Genomic DNA, 8,158 nt, shown 5'->3' on the forward strand with positions numbered 1-8,158 from the left:
ATTATAAATGCATTATTTTTTTTAATTTCTTACTTTTCACTTGTTTAAAAGTTGGTGTATTATTACATTTTTTTATAAAAGAATTGATGGTTACATTCAAAATTTTATCAATGAATAAAAATCTACAATTTTGACAAATATTGGGACATATTTTTATGTAACATTCAATTTTAGCCAACATTCTACTCTTTATACCATGTTTGTTGTCTATCAATAAATTTTCTATATTATTATTGAAAAGACAAACTATTTTTTCAACAAATTTTGAAGTGCCCGGAAGTGGTAAAAGTAAGTTACATTCTTCGTATTCTTTCATAGTTATAAAATTGTTTTTCATCGTTATTAATTGGTCTTTATCCTTTGTAGCCAGTTCATTTACACATTCTATGTGGCTTAATTTTGAACTAGCCCAACCAGCTATGTAAGCTATAGCATTTTCTTCATGAATACCCAACTGTATAACTTTGATGTTCATGTCACTTAAATTATCATCAAACCTGGAATCTATATCATCAGGTGAAGAAATATTTACTTCTTTTTGTTGAAATTCAAATTTAAACTTTTTTTTATTTTTAAGTAAATCAGCACAGCTTATTAAAAATGCACATGCATCAACCTCACAATTTCCATTAATGGGAGGCATAAGAAGTTGTTGAGCAATGCACATTCGTATTGCAGAATGAAACTTGGAGGAGTCTGGTGTGATGTTATTACCTCCTTTTGCACGAATCACCGAAAACAAACTTTCAAGGCAATCTTGAGTTAAGCGTCTCACTAAAAGGTACTCAAAATTAAAATTATCATGTAAATCTTGATATAAATGTTTTAAACATATTATATTTGCAATCCATCCTGTGATGCACGGAGGTTGTTTATTCATTGCATTTTTTATTTCCAAATCATTAAAAAATTGTAATGCTTCATTTAATAATTTCCAATGGATTGTATTTTCAGATAGAGGTCTGCGAAATACTTTGCATTCATCAAATGAGACACTGTTAAACACATCAAATAAATTATCTAACAGTTTGATAAATTTTGCAGTATAGACTGCTTTGGAACAAAGTTGATTATTTGATACAAGTGTTAAGATTGCAGAGCTTACAGTGTGACTAAAAGTCTGTGCTGCCAAACATACACGCATTGGAGAAAATGGAGGCAACTTGATATGTATTTCTTTAAGCTTTGGGGCTAGTCTTGGCACTTTATCTTTATCAAGATTATAAAAAGCTACAATATCTGTCCATGAATATATTTCGTTTTGATGCTTGAAGTCATACTTTTTAAAATTATTTCTAACCGATTTTAAAAGGTGAGGTGTATCGTACATAAAGAATATTTTATTATCTTCATAAATTATCCATGGTTCATTTTTTGTCACGCCAAGTAGTTTTCTTAATTGTTGATTATTTGTTCCTTGGTCGCAAATAATGACTTTTGGAATAAGATTTATTGAATTTATTTTGTAAATTGTACTTGATATAATAGTTTTAAGTTTTACTCCTAGTATAGGTCCATTTGAAAGAAAGTAACCAATTACTTGTTTCCATGAATGTTTTATACCTTTTAACATTATAACTAACGCTTGATTACACGGTGAAATACTTTTTGAATCAATCAAATTTGCCAAATTGCCAAAATCTTCATAACCCGAAAACATATCGTTTTGAGAATTGTAGGATATAAATTGCTTTATTGACATTTCATCAAAAACTATTGACACAGCTCTATCTGATAGTGGTGAAGATGATAATTTAAATTTAAGCACTTCTAAAATGTTTTCATTTATGCCACAAGCTACATTTAAATTTTGGAGCCATCGCCTAAGTGATCTTACTGTAGGTAAACATAAAAACTTTCTCATGAATGTGTAGCCTTTAGGGGAGTTATAATATAAACTCAAAGCAAACTTTTTTTCATCCTCTTTAAAACGCCATGATTTTTTTTTTTAACTCATAAGTCTCATCTGTGTTTTTAACAAAAAATTATTATTTGTCTTTTCTACCATAATTTTAGTTTTGTCACTATTTTTAGTTTTTAAATTTTGTATTTGTTTATTTTTAGTGTGAATCATTTTTTGGTAAATTTGTATCTTTGTTTTTAATTTGGTTATTTTTTTTTGAAGTTCTGTATTATTTTGAGTATCTGATAATAAGTTACCTGTAAACAAACATTGAAGTTTATTTGATTCAACTATCTTATAAAATATATTGATCCATTATTTATTTTTTTAAATCAAATCAAAATTGTTATGTGATTATTTATTTGACAACTGTAGATAACCAAATAAGTTAATGATGTATTTTTTTTTTTTTTGTAATTCAATATAAATTAATTAATTAAAATTATTTATTTAAAAACATTTTTTGAATTGATACTAAATTCTCAAACAGAACATTTCTAAAGTAAAAAAAAGTAATTAGGAAACTTACATTCAAGTAAATCTTCTGGTTTCATAGAATTTTTGTCAAAATTTAAAGAACGTGGCATAAATATTCTTTTATTACATTTTTTATTTACTGAAATTTTAAAAAGTTCTCTACCTGTAAAGTAAAATATTGTACAAGCTATTATAATAGTTAAAATTATTAGTATTGAAGTTAAATTAATAAATTGTACTACCAATATCATTAGGATTTGGGTTTCGAGGGCTCCACCCAGGTTCTTTCCTCTCAAATTGATTTTCAGTGTGGTCAATTTTTGCCTTTGAGAGACTTTCAAGGTCTATTTGTTTTTCACTGTGATCTAATGTAAATTAATATTGTATTAAATTGTTGAAAATTAAATTAAGTAAAAAAGTAATAAATCACATATGCATATTTATTTTTTAAACATTTGAATTTCTTTACCAACTAATGATTTTTCAGGTGATGCTGCAGTAGTATCAGTAGTTGATTTATTCATATCTGGCGGTTGCCACGATGTTAACACAGGCACTGCCCATTTGTTTAAAATTTTCCTAATTTTAATCAAATAAGTAAGACATTTTTTTAATTTTTTTTTTTTTAAATCAAATCAATATTACCGAACTCCGCTTGTATAATTATAATAATCTTCCTGTTGAAAATGTTCTGAACAAATGGTATAATTTTGTATTTTTTTTTTTCCATAATTATAATATTCATTTATTATTTTTTGGTTTTTACACTGATCAAGCCATAGTATGCAACTAAAGTAGGTAATAATATTTCAAAATAAATTTTTAATTAACTTAACCTAATTAATCTAACTTGGTTTTCTATTAACTAAATCATGTAATTATGCCATGTAGGAATGTAACCATTAGAGGTATTTAAAAAATGCAATGTGTTTTTAAAATGTATTTTTTACAATTCAATTAGGTATCTGACACACTCATAATTTATTGTTTTAATAAATTATTTATTCTAATTAATCATATTACTGGTTACAGAATAAATAATATTTTTGACCAATTATTTCTATGAAAGTATGAAATGTATAAAATTATAAAAATCTTAATGAACTACCACAGGTTATATAATTGTATTTGTATAGGTACAATCTGTGATACCTCCTTGAAATGGCCAAAAAATCTCCTTATAGATATTTGACTATAGTCAGTGGCGTAACTGAGGGCTGCAGACCATGCGTTGCGGGGGGCCCACAGTAATTTGAGACCATTGGTTTAAGGGTTATATTTGATACAACAATATATTAGGGGCCCATTTTTTTATTTTTGCGTGGGGCCCAAAATTTTTTGTTACGCCACTGAGTCTATAGTACTTACCTGAGTAATTAGAATAACTATACACTTACTAATTATCATCTGATGGAAATTTATGAAAACTTAAACCTCGATTTCGTCGGCTGTTATTTGTGCAACTCCAAAACGAACAACTTTTGTGTGAAGGCATTTTATTTTTTATTTTAAATTATAAATTAAATTCATGAAGGCTCATTACATAGAAAAGAGATATTATATGCCTTATATCACATATTTATTATAAACATTTATGTTTGTAAAAATAAATGTTTATTTTGGTTATCGGATACTATTTATAGATATTTATATTTATATTATATTTATAGATTCCTTAAAATAAAACAGAGAGCGGGTGTTTTTAGATTCTGAACTAAGTGATGAATGTATTGATTTTACAATGATGTTTTTTTTTTATTGTGTATGTGTGTAAATCATAACTTGTCGAAATAATGTTTTAATTTCAAACATCAGAGGTGGTTACCTATAGCAAAGTAGGAAAGTATCCTTGGTACATTATAGAGGTCAAAAGTAAAAATTTTCCAGTAGTTTTCAAAAAAAAAAATCGGGAAACGGAAATTTTTACGCAAAACCAGTTTTCGACAAAATCGATTTTTTATATGACATATGATTTTTTTTATTTGACTTTATCATTTTTTTTCAGTATATTTTGTTTCATGCTTTTCTCAAAATGTATGAAATTTTTATTTTTTCACCCATTTATTTAATAGTGAAACCATTATCAACTTGATTTTCAATTAGCAACCCATATTTAAAGTGTCCTAAATTAATAAGGTTATTTTTTTTTTAATTTTATCGTTCGAATTATCATTTTTGTTAATTTTTAGCGAGATATAGCTTTTTAAAATTGGGCGGTCTTCGTATTAGTATATTAATATGAAATTCAGTATTTGACACATAGAGCGCGTCCGAGTATTTTCAGGGGGCTATGTCGTCTACAATTATCATTGTTTGTCCCGTATTGTCATTTATAGTATTTGATTATACATAATATTAAATCTAAAATTCTAAACTCTTCGTTTCTCAGATAAGAAATGCAATTACATCATAAAGAAAAATAATCTGTAATTAGTGTAATTGGTTATAATATTAAACGATATACCATATACGTTTCGTACTGACTACTGTATATAGTAATAAATTGATAATTCGATACCCAGATTATTAAGGTCGTACAACGGTAGCACTTTTAATATTATTTACTGTTGACATTTTATAAATGAACACCAATATTCCGATGTCCATAGCTCCTTCAATTATTAACACATGTAAACGACCCGTCAAAATTTATTAAAAATTAATCTGAACATGAATAATATTTTAAAAATATAGGTTTCCATTTGAATTTTAAAAGTTACCCCTCTAAACACCTACCCATTCTAATTAATAAAAAAAAAATATTTAAAATCGAATCAATATAGATTATACGATTCAAAAACGTTTTCACATACGTAATTTTCCCCTAATTTAAATATATCATGTTGAAATCTGCTGTCACATGAAATTTGGAACATCCTGTATAATATGCAGAAACGAGTTGATAGAACTTTACTCTAATACTTATGTTATACTAAGGTTTCTATTTACCTGTAACTGCTGCAACAGCCGAGAGGAGTTTCTCAAAATTTAAAATATTGAAAAATTATTTGCGATCAAATATATCTCAAGATCAATTAGTAGGATTAGCCACTCTCTTTATTTAAAGTGAAATCGCTGAAGAATTAGACATGGATGAACTTATACAGAACTTTGCTTCACAAAAAGCAAGAAAAGTCAATTTTGATTAAAATTAGGTTTGTTTTATTTTATTTTATCAATATTATTATTATAATATTTTTTATTTTTAAGATTATGATAAAGGTTTAATTATTTGTAAGGTTAAAAGTGAAAAATATTTTAAAAAGTAATAAATATTTGATTATATTATGAATTCTTAAAATGTAAATATGTGCCTACCTAATGAATTTATTATCAGTTATATATGACACACATATGACATTAATATAAAAAATATATAAAAATAACCCAATAATCCCAACATTACTTGTTATTTCTTTAAAATAAAAAATAAAAATATTTTTCATGTAGGTACCTATGTCACATAAAAAAATAGTGGACGGGTTAAGTTTAAATTAGAGCTCAAATTTTTTTTAACAAAATTAGGTTTTGCCTAGTGCACTATTTTTGCTTGAGCCGGCCCTTGTATACAAGAGTAGAGCATTTAATATTTTAATATATAATTTAATAACTAAGCTATATATATTTACTATATCCTACAGATTAGTATACCATAAATTTTCAAAATCATTTTTTACAAATTTATAAATTATATGGCTTTGAGTAAAAATTTTACACAATCTAAATATGATTTAGATTTGTATAAAATTTGATTTTAAAAAAAATGCGAAATAAACACATTACGTAAGAAGTATGGAACTATTATAAATTAATTAAAGTATTATACGTAATTTATGAATACAATTATTATTTTAAAATTCAGAATAACATTATTTTTATGAAATTATATTTAAAACTATACCTATACTATTTATATTAAATTATTATTATGTAACGACTGTACGAGTACCAGCATGAAGTACTTTTGTACTTTGAAAAACTTCTTTCCCCATCACAAGATACAAAAATGGTGCTTATAATAATTGTTATATTTTTCGTTATTCATCAATAACTTATCGATATACATTATCATGGGTTATTTACAATCAGCGGTGGGTATTTGTACAGACAGAGATATTACTACTGAATACTGATTTTTATGAATAAAGATAAGATAAAGATAAGATTAAAATAATCATTATTATTATTATTTATTATTATTTTAGAACATGTTAAATGTATGTAACTATCAAGAAATATGAAATTAATATGAATTTCCATACAAATAAGCAAACACATGCAAAAAAACAATATATCATAGAATCTACACATAATAAAACGTTAATAATAATCAAAATTATTCTAGGTAAGTTGTATAAGAATGAATATGCGTTATTACGATAGATCCCCACGGGCTCTTATTTGTTACTTATTATTAATAATATTGTGCTGTCGATGGTTAGTAAAATAGCCCCTCTCACTAGGGAAATTAAATGTTTGTTAACGTATATCCCCCCCTTGACAAAATTGAAAGTCCTAAATACGCCCCCGATAAATAAATAAGTGGCTAGGGGTGGCGCTGTCGTACGCTTGTATTGTGGAAACGCTCCGAGTGTACGTACCGGCCGGTGTTACTGACACTCGGATGGGTGACCTTCTGGGTTTTTAGCAGCAAATACTTGCCACACATACATTACGTGTTCGGAACCAACCACTTCCCCAAACAAACAGTTAATGGTCATAGTTGCCAGGCTTATGAATTATGATCAATAAAATAAATTATTAATGTAGTGATTTTAATCACTATTATTACTATTATTATTATGTATGTGTGTTTTTTATATTTGTGTTATCGCCTTGTGTCATGCACAACGACAACAACCATCAACCTATTAGCTATTATTATAGTATCATGTTTACGTTATCGGCGTACGTCGACCGACTGTCCGGATTTCGGACTAACCACGACGAAAATGGAGACCGTTTTTTTTATTTTAATATCTTGTGATTTTAACAGCAGTTGTTCAAATGCTGTCATTGTTTCTTTTTCTAAATTAATTTTATTTATTCATTGAACCATGAATGTAACCAATATATCACCAAGTTAACAACTAATATGCTACGGAACAAAATAAATAATTTCCATCACCTATATCTACTATGCGAAATGATTGATATTCCGTTTTAAATAAAAACTAAATTTAATAGTAATTATTTATATATTACCTATATAACAATTTCACTGTTATTGCATAGTGCCACAATGTAAATTTTATACGTATACGCCAGTCAGTAATGCACGTCGCCGCTGCCGATGACGACACACAGCAGTATTACACGTAGGAGTAGTGGGAATTGTAAAGATGTGTGTGAGCGCACGGCAAGCAACGCACGTCCCTATACGAATGTAGGAAAAAAAATCCAGGGAAAAATAATGCACAGAAAAAAAAACCAAATTACAATAATTAAATATATAACAATTAAAATCAAAGTATTAAATTAGACATTATTTAAAAAAAATTTACACATTATTGGTCATATTGTATATATATATATATATATATATATAATTATTAACACACATGTTATATAATATGTTATTATTCATAGTAATAAATATAATTTTAGATTTTTATATATTTGACCAGTAATGTGTTAACAATTTTTAAATAAAACCTAATTTAATACTTTAATTTTAGTTGTTATTAATTAATGAAATTTGACTTTTTTTCCGTGTCTTTTTTTTCCTTAAATTTTTTTTCTTGGCTTTTTTCCGACTACCTCGCTATTCATATAACA

The sequence above is a fragment of the Diuraphis noxia genome, unplaced genomic scaffold, assembly GCF_037042655.1.
Source record: "Diuraphis noxia isolate RWA-SAM2 unplaced genomic scaffold, SU_Dnox_SAM2 contig0001, whole genome shotgun sequence".
NCBI lineage: Eukaryota > Metazoa > Arthropoda > Insecta > Hemiptera > Aphididae > Diuraphis > Diuraphis noxia.